Consider the following 13834-nt stretch of genomic DNA (forward strand, 5'->3'; position numbering starts at 1 on the left):
CAAAAGAATGTATAGTATGGGATTCAATTTGTATAAATACCAAAAAGAGAAAGAAACAAAGCAAAACCAAACTCTGGTGCTTAGGTATACATACTTAGGTGGGGAAACTGTGAAAGAGGGTAAGGAAGTGTTATACTTAAAAATCAGGATAGTGATGGGCAGGAGGGGGCCGAAGAGAGGAGTTTGTAAGAAACTGATCACGTTCTATTTCTTGACCTGGGTGGTAGTATCACACATGTTCACTTTGGACAAATTGTTGAACTGTATATGCATATCTTACATATTTTTGTTTAGTAATATGTTTTAGATATATGTGTTTTATTTTATAGTAAGAAAGTTAAAGGATGGAGTCACAAGCACACAGTTTATAAGGGTGATGTTGAGCATTAGGTTGTGCCAATAATCTTTAAGAAACCCCCATTAAAGACAATGTCTATCGGGGATGGTGGATGTATGGCTCTTGTGTCTTCCAATTACCACATCCTTCACCTGTGACCAATAGACATCACCAATAGATTGTGTCTCATTTTCCCACAGAGCCCAGACAGCCATTCTCAACCAACCTGACTTACTTATCATGGAAGTTCCAATCTATTCTCCATCTGTTGTCTATGTATCCTGATTTATTAGATAAAGAATAATCAAGCCAGTTTGTGTATGAACGCAGCTTGGCATATCCTCCAAAGTGTATATTGACATGTATAAATACATTGTGCATAAAACCAACACCAGCTCACAACTCAGGAGCCTAAACAGAGGGTTCCAAAGGCATATTCTGTCCTTGGAAGTAGGACTACACATACAAATAATAAGCATGACTTACAGTTCTTTTGAGAAAATTGGAGCATATTTTATTCATTGATTTTTATCAACAGATAAGATGGGGCACTCAGCTGGTCGCTTGGCAACAAGAAGAAGCCTCACAAATATGGTCCCTGCTCTCATGGAGCTTCCCTCCCAGCCTTCCAGCCTCCTCACCATGTGGGCCATTTTTCTTAGTTATCAGCCTCCAGACTGATCTCCCACTGCTATTGTTTGTCATTCATGGCCATTGCCCCTATTCAATTCATCAAGAATTTGTGCACTGCCATCTTGGTGCTTAGAACTGTGCAAGATGGTATGAGGACATATGGTGGGAAGGAGAGCCATAGCTTCAGTCTTCAATGCCCTTTTGTGAACTGAGGGCCGAAAAGATATACATGCATGTCAGTGAGGCAAAAATCTGAGTATGTGGTCAGGGGCAACCTGCTCCTGGGATGGAGAACAGTGCTATAGGATTTTCAAGGCAAGAGTGATTGGCGAAAGTTGAGGTGGGCGAGGAAGATTTCAGAGAGAGAGCCTATAATGAATACCTTTAACATGATTAATATAAAATCACATCTTCTAACATGGCCTACAGGCTTTGTGACCTTAGCTCATGACAACTTCTCCACCTTCAACTCTTTGTGTGGCCAATTCACACTTGACCTTCAAATTTAAGCCAGGTGCACCTCCTTCAGGAAGGCTTTCCTGACCTCTTATCCAACAAAGCTGCGTGTCTTCCTCTTTTTCTTCCATATCACTTCTCAAATAGCAGTTACTGCACCAGGGTGATTAATTTGTTTATTTTCCTCACTTTCTATAACCCTAGCACATATGTTCAGTGATTTTTTTATTTAATAAGTATTTTTAAAAAGTGTATTCTAAAGTCACCTGTATCAGAAGTACCCACCTGAGGTGTTTATTACAACTTTAGATACCTGACCCACATTTGTAGAGATTCTGATTCAGTAAATGTGCTGTGGGGCCCAGGACACCACATTGGCCCAGTCCAGAGTGCTTTCTTCTACTAAACTCTCTACTCTAATCCCAGTTTTAAAACTTTATTCCTTTGATGGATGTCTATCGTTCCAACTATGTACCAGACCTGTTTCAGCGGCTGATGGATACACTAGTGAATAAGACTATCTAGGTCCCTTCTAATTGAGCTTATTGCTAGTAGGAGGACACATTTGTTAGATAAGCAAGCCAGTAAAACTCAAGAACCATGTCAGACAATCAGAAGGGCTACAGCAAGAACTAAATAAGGTGCTGTTGCCGGGAGTGATCAGTGGCTCCTCTGGATTGGGATGCCTCTTCCAGAAGGTGATGTTAAGCTGAGAGCTGCACTATGAGACCACCTGGAGAAGGACAGCGGCAGCCAAAAAAACCCCCCAAATAATCAAGTCAAAAAATGGGCAGAAGACATGAACAGACACTTCTCCAAAGAAAACATACAAATGGCTAACAGACACATGAAAAAATGTTCATCATCATTAGCCATTAGGGAAATTAAAATCAAAACCACATTGAAATACCACCTTACACCAGCTAGAATGGCAAAAATTGACAAGGCAGGAAACAACAAATGTTGGAGAGGTTGTGGAGAAAGGGGAACCCTCTTACACTGTTGGTGGGAATGCAAGTTGGTACAGCCACTTTGGAAAACATTGTGGAGGTGCCTCAAAAAGTTAAAAATAGAGCTACCCTATGGCCCAGCAATTGCACTACTGGGTATTTACCGCAAAGATAAAGATGTAGTGAAAAGAAGGGAGGGGCACATGCACCCCAATATTCATAGCAGCAATGTCCACAATAGCCATACTGTGGAAGAAGCCAAGATGCCTTTCAACAGATGAATGGATAAAGATGTGGTCCATATATACAATGGAATATTACTCAGCCATCAGAAAAGATGAATACCCAACTTTTACATCAACATGGATGGGATTGGAGGAGATTATGCTAAGTGAAATAAGTCAAGCAGAGAAAGTCAATTATCATCATATGGTTTCACTCATATGTGGAACATAAGGAATAGCATGGAGGACATTAGGAGAAGGAAGGGAAAAATGGGGGGGGGAGGAATCAGAGGGGGAGACGAACCATGAAAGACTGTGGACTCCGGAAAACAAACTGAGGGTTTCAGAGGGGAGGTGGGGTCAGGGGATGGGTTAGCCCGGTGATGGGTATTAAGAAGGGTGAGAGCACTGGGTGTTATATGAAAACAATGAATCATGGAACACTACATCTAACTAACATAACATAAGAAAGAAAGAAAGAAAGAAAGAAAGAAAGAAAGAAAGAAAGAAAGAAAGAAAGAAAGAAAGAAAGAAAGAAAGAAAGAAAGAAACAAGCGTGTGGTGGCTGGAGTGTCCTAGCGAGGGGAAAGTCAGCTCTGCCAGGTGGACGGTTCCCAGATCTCGCATAGCTTTCATTTTATTTGAAGGAGGATGGGAAGCCACTTGAGAGTTTAAGCCAGGGAGGAAATAATCTGATTTACATTTTAAAAAGGTCCCTCCTGCTGTTGCACAGATTCTATAGGTGTGTGACACACGGCTCTTCAATACAGCATCACGACCCAGGGAGAGAACTTGTTCTTTATGGGTTTCTCTGTTAACACCTCGAAGGCATTTTATAGTTTACAAAGCATCTTTATATACCTCTTTCTTTTGATCTCCTGAGAAACCCTATGTGACTCATCGTCCCATAATTATTATGTTGCTGATGGAGAAACTGAGGCATGTAGAGGATGAGATTCTTCTTAGGCTGTGTGTCTTCCAAGGCAGACATTCGAAAAGGGGAGATTTTACATAAAGATCTGGACTTTCTTGCTTTTAAAAAATGAAGATGTGTCCCCACCTCACGGAGATGGTGAGCTGCTGAGGGATGGTCCTGTCCATGACAGCTGCCCCCTCCCTTCCTGTGAAGCCAGATCCGCGTCAACCCTTTCCTTCTCTGCTGACCCAGGCTGCATCTGAGTTCTAGACTCCCGCTCTCCTGTGTCCTCAGCCTGCTCTTTTGGCACCTCTTTAAAAGCCATTTTCCTCTTCCCTTATCAAATCAATTTGCAGAGAAGAGGGGGCACTGGTGCACCCTCATAATCCCCAGCTGGGACAGTGAGTTTATTCCCCCAGGGGTTTAGCCCAGTACAGCCTGTTTTATAACATTGAGGTTGTTTGGGGTATGTGCTTTCGCTTAGAAATTCATGCAAAAGTTGCCTTCACTCTATAAGATGGCTACTCGAGATCCTGATAATAGGGAGAAAAATCCATGTTTATTCTATGCTTCCACTTTACTTTATGCTCTAGATGGCTGGGAGGCCCCCTAAAATTATATATAAAATTTTGTATTTGTATATATTTTTCTAGGGAGAGGATTTATTGCTTTATTCAGACTTTCAAAGACTAAAAATTTAGATTTTTTCATCTAAAAAAATGGGTTTATTGAGGCATCTGGGTGGCTCAGTCGGTTAAACAACTGACTTTTGATTTTGGCTCAGGTCGTGATCTTGTGGCTGTGGGATTGAGCCCTGCGTCGGGCTCCCTGCTCAACGGGGAGTCGGCTTCTCTCCCCTTCCCTCGGCTCCTCTCCCTGCTGTCTCTCATAATTACTACTGAGCTTGTAGAGCATTGGGTAAATGAGATGTGATACACGAAGTGCTTAGCTCAGTGTCTGGCACACAAGAGACATTCACTCAACGGTAGGAATTTCTATTGTCATTGCTGATGTTGGATCATTGTTGTTCACATTACATCTAAATGCCTGCTGTGGACTGAATTGTGTCCATATGTTGAAGCTTTGGCCCCTCTAGCCCCCAAGGTGACTACTGCATTTGGAGATAGGGCTTTTAGGAGGTTGTTAAGGTTAAATGAGGTCATAAGGGGGTGGTCCTCGCTTGAGAGGACTGGCGGTCTTAGAAGAAGAGGAGGAGAGAGCAATCTCTCTCTTCACACACAGGCATGGAGGAAAAGCCATGGGGGCACGCAGAAAGTGGCCATCTGCAAGGCAGAAAGGGAGCTCTTACCAGAGCCCAGCCATACTGGCACCCTGATCTCAGACTTCTTACCTCTGGAACTGTGAGAAAATCAGGTTCTGTTGTTTAAGCCACCTGGTCTACGGCATTTTGTTACGATAGCCCCAGCTAAGACAACGCCCAACCCCCTTCTTTCCTGAGCCAGTCCCTTCTAGAGCAGGGACAAAGGGGGACCCTATACTCTATCCCTGGGGGTGAGGTCGGATTGGAATTAGTCTTGCTGCTGTAGGGTCTAGATTCATTGCGCCTCAAATGTCCTGCTCGTTCACCAAGATGTAGCCTTTTTTTAAAATGACTGGTAGGCTGACCTGCGCTTTCAACTTAAGGCTGGTTTTTCTCATGGAGTGCTCCATTCCCCTGTTGACTGGCGCATTATCCTCATCAGCCTTCTGAGGAAGCAATGTGATTTAATGATTAAAGATGTGGATTCCAGTCACTCTGCCTGGTTCGGAATCCCACTCAGCTGCTCACTACCTGTGTGACCTTGGGCAAGTTACTTAACCCCTCTGTGCTTCAGTTTCCTCATTTGTAAAATGATGTTAATAATAGTGCCTATGTGAAGGGGCCACTGTCAGGATTAAATGATTTAATACATGGAAAGTGCTTGGAACAGTGTTTGGCACATATTAAACCCTGTAAATGCTAGCTGTTATTATAATTACTCATCTTGGGCTCTCACCCAAGTTTGGTTGGCCCCTTCCCCTGATGGTCTCAGACTTGTGTTTCCTATTAGAGCAGCTACTTACTGGAGTCCTACTCCAGCTGGATGTATCGGGTACTTGATACTGACTATTACCTTGCCTAGAACCTCCAGCCACTGTAACCCACTCACTAGATCTGAACCCTTTGTGTACTGACTCGAATGTTGAATTATTCTTCCTTGTGATGTAATGCCCGACCTAACTCAGATCATAGGATGAAGATGTGAAATGAATGTTGATAACTTGAGGCCTTTCTCTGTTCCTAAATAATAATAATTAAAAAGGGGGGCACTGTTTATTGTATCTCTATATAGGGGCTCTTCTGCCAAGAGGACTTATGTATCATCCTGATTGGGGGGTGAGGGATGGAACAGAATTCAGTGGTTCTCAAGTGTGATGGTTAAGGATCAAAATCACTTGAGGAACTTATTACTAACATGGATCTCTAGGTTCTACAACCAGGGCTCTTATTTTAGTAGGTCTGGGGTAGGGTCTGGAAAATTGTATTTTTTTGAAGATTTTATTTATTTATTTGAGAGAGAGAGAGAGCACAAATAGGGGGGAGCGGCAGCTGGAGAGGGGGAAGCAGATTCACCGCTAAGCAGGGAGCCTAGACATGGGACATGATCCTAGGACCCCGGGATCATGACCTGAGCTGAAGGCAGATGCTTAACCGACTGAGCCACCCAGGCACCCAGGAAAATTGTATTTTTAATAAGCACCTTGGGTAGTTCTAATGCAGCTATTCAGCTGACTTGTATTTGAGAATTACTTGGCCAGATGTTCTTTCAAGGTCTCTTTGAGCCTTTGGCATGTGAGATTCCAGAATGAATATAAGGACTGGGGAAGATAAGGCAATAACTTAGAACTAGGTCCTACTTCCTTTTTTTTTTTTTTAAAGATTTTATTTATTTATCTGAGACAGAGAGAATGAGAGAGACAGAGAGCACATGAGAGGGGGGAGGGTCAGAGGGAGAAGCAGGCTCCCTGCCGAGCAGGGAGCCCGATGCGGGACTCGATCCAGGGACTCCAGGATCATGACCTGAGCCGAAAGCAGTCGCTTAACCAACTGAGCCACCCAGGCGCCCGGTCCTACTTCCTTAAAGCATTTCCCAGGTCAATACCTGGCTGGTGAGACCACAACCAGGCATTCTTAGGTTAGGTTTTGTCTAGATTTTAATCTAAACAGGGAGCTAGATGTCTCTAGTTTATAGCAACTGGAGCATTCACTGTGATCATGTCAGAAAATGGAATTGCATAGTTAAGATCTCATAGCTCAATTTACAAATAGCCATTTTCCAAAGGCTTTTAGCAATGCATTTTGGGAAGAGTCTGGAATGGCGGTCCCATTTAATTTACTATAAATTACCTTCTGGGCAAAATGGATAGCTGATGGCTATGGCAACATTTATTTGCAAGAATATCTGTGGTGGCTAAGATCCTCTATGTACTAACTAGAATTTCAGAGTAGTTGGAATTAGAAGCATCCTTTTAGGGAAGACTTAAATCTTAGAAACGACCGCCTAGGAGATAAAATGCCATCCTCATGTATTCAGTGAAGACAGTTTGGGATTTGTTGAGAAAGCTAGCTGGTGTCGAAGAGGCTGTAGGCACGGCACATGAAAAGCCATCTTCCCTTTGACGAGCGCTTAATTTGGCCTTGCGAAGTGTATGAAGTGCAGGCATTTAATTTGTTTGACAGAAGTAAACCCAAAGCACCTCCTGTAATTCTGTGCCACAGGGTTTCACGAGTCTTACCACATGGTAGGCATAGTCTGGGAGTCTGTATTAAATAAGCTTCAAGTCAAAACACTAGTATGACAAAGGTCTGTTTTAATTAAAAGACACAAACCTCTCTCTTTGGAGCCGGGTGGACATAAAAGAGCATACCATCCACCATCCTGTCCGACGGAACACTTGGCTCTTTCCCGTAAGAGGACCAAGATGCTTTGGGGCAGGCAGGTAGGAATCTGCCAGTGGGTCCTGCAATGTCTGGCGTTGCTGGCCACCTGTAACATTCTCTTTCCTCCAACAACGCTGGCTATCTGCCACAAGATCAATTATCTCTAGCTGAGACAGTAATGATCTAGTTTGCCACTTTTTTAATATTACATCTTAACAAACCAGAATTAGGAAACTCTACACAATTCACACACTTCGACATCCCCGTGCATTAATATCCAGCTGCTCATAAATCAACCATAGTCATCAAGATTTTCTGCCTCGAGCATGTGAAGTGACCGTATTTTAATAATATATGAAATATTCCCCTCATCTGAGTATTCTGCGGCTCCCTGTCCTCTGCCGAAGCTTGGCTCTTTTTCCTACGAGGAGAGAGTAGCTCTGTATTCTTAGAAAAGTTTAAGAGACAGCACGGTCGGCTAGCTCTAACCTGAACTGCACGTATGGTTTCTTTTTGGAGATTGTATACTCTGACTTCCCATTTCCTATGACATGGCCCAATCTTCCTTTTCCACCTCCTCTTCTGCCACTTCCCTCCTCGTGCTTTTCTCTATGTTCCAGACAGCCTTCTTGAGTTTCTTCAAAACGTGATCTATTCTTCTACGCCAGGACCTTCAAAAGAGGGATCTCTCTACTGAGAAATTCGCCCCTGCCCCTTATCACTGGTCCCTATACCCCTCGGCCCCTTCCCCTAGTTCCTTCATTTGTTCATTCATTCATTCATTCAACAAGTATTTACTGAGTGTCTATAAGTGCCAAACAATTGAGTTAATGAAACTAATTAAAGAACCCTCATAGACCTTACATTCTAGTTTAGAGGGGGTTACTCAGACCAAAATAGACATAATAAATGAGTAAATTGTATGTTAGAAGATGATAATTGAGGGGCGCCTGGGTGGCTCAGTCGGTTAAGCGTCTGTCTTCAGCTCAGGTCGTGATCCCGGGGTCCTGGGATCGAGCCCCGCGTCGGGCTCCCTGCTCAGCAGGAGGCCCGCTTCTCTCTCTCCCACTCCCCCTGCTTTTGTTCCCTCTCTCGCTGTGTCTCTCTCTGTCAAATAAATAAATAAAATCTTAAAAAAAAAAAAGAAGATAATTGATATGGAAGAATAGGAAGGAGAAAGGTGTATGGAAAGTGCTTGCAAATTTAAAGAGGGTGGGGAAGAGAACTCCTTACTGATATGGTGAAATTTAATTAATCCTCAATTATTCTTAGAATTTAGCTTAAACTAACTTCTTTAGCTATGCCTTCCAGGCCAGATCGATCAGTGAGATTTCGAATGTGTAACTGGGTCATCCTCTGTTATGTGCTCTCATAATTCCTGATAGCTCTTAGTACAATTTGTAATTACATACTCATGTGATTATTTACTAAAGAATGTCCTGTCCGCTATATTGTAAGTTCCATGAAGGCAAGGATGAGATCCTTTCTGATTACTTTTCTACCTTGAAAGGTAGCTCAAGACAAGTGCTCAATACAAATTTGTTAAAATGAATGCAAGACTCTGTGCAGTATGGATAAAAATGCACATTCAGACTATGTTATGAGAATCAACTGAGATGATGAATCATGAATGAATGATATGAACAATAATGAACAAGTCCTTTTTTATAAATTGCAAAGTTCTGGAAACATGCAGGCATTATTTCTGTGGAGGGAAGACCCTCTTGTATCAGCGTGGTTCTGTGTTCATTGATATTGTATGACCTGGAATCCTCTTTACAGAGGCAGTGTGGGTGAGTGGATAGGAGCATGGGAGCTGAAGCCAGACTGCCTGCGTTGATTCTTAGCTCTGCTGCTTACCTTGTGACCTCATTGTGCCTCTACTTTCTCATCAATAAAATGGGATGACAATGGTACCAACCTTACAGGGATGTTGCAGGATAAAATAATTACTATCTCTAGGGTGCTTAGAAGAAGGCCTGGCATATGGTAAATACTCAGTAAACATTATCATGATTATGGTTGTTATTCTTATCTGCTTTCAACCGCAATTCAGGGATTTATCTATTGACTGAACTCTTTCTTGGTTTCTTCTTAGAGATAAACTAGTAATTCCTAGTTCAGTGATGTTTTCTTTAACATAAGTCAAAGAGTAAGGATGACTCTCAGACCCCATCCTGTAGGTTTTAGCATCAGTTCTGGTTCACCAATGACTTGTTTTATCTTCATGGTCCTTTTCCAGTTGTCCTGGCAGATGGAAGTGAAACTAGAGTCGTTGATGGCGGAGAACACCGGGTCCAAATCTGATTCTGTCACTTACTGGTGGAAAGACCATTGGCAAGATACTAAACACTTTAAGGTTCACACCCTCATCTATAAAATGGGACTCATAATTGCTCCCTTGCGGGGTCAATGTGAGGACCAAGTGAGATAATGTCCATGGAAGGCCAGCTCAGAAAGCAGTCATACAAATATCAGCTTGTCTCCTCTGCTCTTTGCTCAGGAACAAACATACATTTGAGGTTCTTTGTTTGTTTGTTTTTTAAGTAAGCTCTACACCCAACGTGGGGCTTGAACTTACAACTTGAGATCAAGAGTCATGTGCTCTACTGGCTGAGCCAGCAGGCGCCCCACAAATTAAAAGGAACCTTCTGGAGACACAATGACACTGTGGTCTGTGATGAAGGCTCTGACAAGCGTTCTAAATCAGGAAGTTAAAGTCAACACATGTGGAACTCACTACCCATGAGTGTAAAATGATTCACATCACTGGCAGAGATCATCAATGCAATAAACACAACGTTCGTGTGTTATCCTACAATGAGGAGGAAATAGTTATTTAAAAAGCATTATTTTTTAAGTGTCAAAAATGTATCAATTTATGTAGAACTAGCCAGCTAACTAGAAATGCCGTATAAAAGGTACTTTGTGGATTGAGGAAAATTTTACAAAACAACTTATTATTGATTAGCAAATATTAGTTAGGAATATTTGTGATGTAATAGTCATAGGAACGAGGGAGACTTTTTCTGAATGTTCAAAGTTATTGCCTGATGATTGCAATCATATATTACTCCAGGTTGTGTGCATGTGTGTGTGTGTGTGTGGTTGTGACAAAAATGAAAATAAGTCCAAAATGCTCCCTTCACATGAACAAAGATTTTAGATTTTCTTTTTTTCTCTCCTGCGTGTTTTTGCTAACCTTAACTGATGATTTTCACCTATTGTTCAGTTGCAAAATACGATTTTCAATAGGGTCAGAGTTAAACTCTTCAAATTACGTTCCACTTCAAAAGATCTCGTTTAGCTTCCAAGTCTTCTTTTTCCTCAGGTTTGGGATTTTTGATCAACAAATGTGTATTGAGGCACCACTGTGTAAGTGGCAGGCTCCCAGAATGGCTTTTCCAATGCCCTTGGTGTTCCAGATGTTGGATAAATTGTAAATCTATGAATCTGAAGTTAAAGCAGAGTTAAAATTATGTGTGACCATGCACTGAACGCTTAGGAGGCAACATGCTGTTCGCCCCTAGCAGCAGCAGAGTTGGGGGATTTATTTCTACTTATTGGCTTAAAATGTGAAATCGAGATGTGAGGAGGCCTAGCATACCTGTCCTTAGGGAATTGTCATGCCAAAGCTGCTCATCCTAATTCATCAGACATTCTTGCTTGCTTGGTGAACACTCAAGCCATTCGCTACTGTTTCAGTCTGTGCCTTTGATAGCACTTCGTGGTCTATAAATTAAATATGGCATTCAAGGCTCTTCACAGTATGGATCATGCTTACCTTTCAGGCCCTATTTCCTTTTGCTCCTCTGCTAGCTCAGTGGTGCAGCTGAAACCAACTTTATGCTCTCCTTCATTCACTGAGTACCTAGTCTTGGCCAAACACTGCTTTATTGACTTAAAGGGATGTTTTATCTTCTCGATTTTTCTGGGAGGTAGTTATTGTTATCCCTACTACAGATGAAGATACTGAGGCTCAGAGACATCACATGATTTGTTCAAATTCATGGGCAATCATGTGGAGGAGTTGTTGTTTGCTTCCAAGTCTCTAATTTCAAAGCCACAGGGGGAAAGAGCTCTTTCCACCACGCTATAATGCTTTCCTCCTCAAAATACCTAACACTGGCTCATTCTGCTCCCTTCTCCCATGTGGTGGTAGGATAATGGTCCCCCAATGATGTCAATGTCACAATCCCTGCAACCTGTAATATGTTGCCTTCCACGGCAGAGGGGAATTCAGGTTGCAAATCAGCTGACTTGAATATAGGGAGATGATACTGGATTAACCAGGTGGATCCAATGTAATTGTGACGTCCTTAAAAGTAGAAGGTGGGGGGGGGCGGAGCCAAAGAGAAGACTCAGAGAAGGAGATCTGAGGATGGGAGAGCTGTCAGAGTCAAGCCGTGTTGCTGACTTGGAAGATGGAGAGTGGCACCAGGAACCATGGGCTGTAGGTAGCCTCTAGACGCAGGAAACACAAGGACATGGATTCTCATCCAGAGCCTCTCTTCTAGGGAACACAGCTCTGCAAACACCTTGATTTTTAGCCCGGGAAGATGCAGGTCGGACTTCTAACCTACAGAACTGTAAGGTAATATGTTTATGTTATTTAACCCACCCTAGTTTTGGTTATCTGTTATAGCAGCGGTAGGGAACAAATCCACTCCAAGCAGTATTCCTTTTCTGGTACTTCAGCTGCTGCACATCATGCCCAAGGCTGAAATCCACCATTCCCCCCAACCCTCCTCACTCCCAAAGCCTGCTCTTGGGGAAGATACGAAGCTGACCCTGTTGAATGGTACTCTCCCAGACAGAGCTGATAGAAACTGTCTAAACCAAGCTCCTCATCTCAGAGAGGTAGAATGACTTGTCCAAGTTCACACAGGTAGCAGTGTTAGGGCAAGAGCTCAAATCGGCAACTCCTGATTTTCACTTCTAACAGCTTATAAAGGAAACAATTTAAAAGCATCAGCATTTTCCTAGGGGTCAGTGCTCTGAGGTTAATTATTAATCATCTGTGTCAGAATTTCCAGATCTAGCAAACAGATTGAATCCTTGCATATCACACTAAATACATCTATGAAAAAACCTGTGACTATTGGAATTAACCTACCCACCACCATCCTGTTCACTCATTCATTCAACAAATAGGATATATTTGCCATGTACTGAGCTCAGTCCTGAGAATTGAAAATGAGTAAAACACAGTCTGCGCCCATCAGAAACTCATGGTTTAGTGAGACTAGGGGAAGGCCAGGGGTGGGGAGAACAGATAAATAGGAACTACAATGTCTTGTGAGAAGTGATATGATAAAGTGAAGAAGCAGAGACACTAGCCAGCCTAAAAAAAGGGGCTTCAGTCAAGTTTGAGGCTTCTGGAGAAAACAGTGCTTTGGCCTTTGCTGGGTTTTGAAGCAAGTGTAGGAATTAACTTACAGAGAAGCAGAGAGCATTTCATTGTGGAGGGACAGTAGGACTGGACTGGTCAGATTAGATAAATAAACCATGGAGTTTTCCTATTCTCTACCAAAGTTCCAAAGTCAGCTCAAAGAGTCGCTTGATAATCCATTCGATTCCAGAATGGTTCAGCTTCACTTGTGAATGAAGGCCCAGCCTTGGATGGTCAGTGTGTAGCACAGAGGAGTAGAAGGAACTATTAGACAGGGCTACCTACCGTCCTGTAGCCATTTCCCTTATGGCCACTAGGGTCCTCGTTCTGATGTGTAAGGCTGGATGTGCCTATTACCCTCAGAAGGCCTTTCCTTCCTGGTGACTTGCTCCTCCTCCACCTCGGACATGCAGTGCTTTAGCTACTCTTCACTTGCTCTGGTGGATGGATCTGCTCTGGTGGTTATATTGCCTGGAATGCTCTTAGCCCACCTTATTTGTCTGACACATTCCTATCACCTTTAAAACTCAGCTCCCACATCATTCTGCAAAACCTTCCCTGACTTCTCCTCCATGAATCAGCTCTGTCCTCCTCTGGGTTATCATGGTGTCTTGTACAAATCTCTTATTCATTGTGCACATTACATGAAATTAACTATTCATCTACCTACCCCATCAGATTGGATGCTCCTAGAGAACATTTGTGTGTATTATTCATCTCTTTATTTCTAGCACATAATAGGGACTCAACAAATGTTTGTCAAATGACTGATTGACTAAATGAATGAAAGGCGGAAAGGCTTTCAGAATTTTCCAGAAGCTAACTCTTATAAAAAGGTGGATTAGGAGTCCTATAAGGAATTAGACTATCACATTCTGTAACGGATTGGTGCTAGCTGGGGAATGACAGTATGTCCAAAAGGTAATGAATTAAAACCTTGCTTTGGCATGTTCCCTTTTAGAAACGAAAGTAGTCTTTCAAGTGACTTAAAACATAGGCTTTAG

At 42.6% G+C, this 13834-nt stretch overlaps 1 long non-coding RNA gene across 1 annotated transcript in view; it reads left to right on the forward strand.

Annotated features, from left to right (window-relative positions):
- The window catches only part of LOC123859550 (uncharacterized), a 162116-nt gene that overhangs the window by 22194 nt on the left and 126088 nt on the right, over nucleotides 1-13834 (forward strand). The window contains exon 2 of the long non-coding RNA XR_010410924.1: nucleotides 11956-12032. This is a non-coding gene — a long non-coding RNA (uncharacterized LOC123859550). The remainder of the gene's footprint in view (nucleotides 1-11955; nucleotides 12033-13834) is intronic.

The sequence above is a fragment of the Mirounga angustirostris genome, unplaced genomic scaffold (assembly GCF_029215605.1).
Source record: "Mirounga angustirostris isolate CCGP_5_RB_7025 unplaced genomic scaffold, mMirAng1.0.hap1 SCAF_4, whole genome shotgun sequence".
NCBI lineage: Eukaryota > Metazoa > Chordata > Mammalia > Carnivora > Phocidae > Mirounga > Mirounga angustirostris.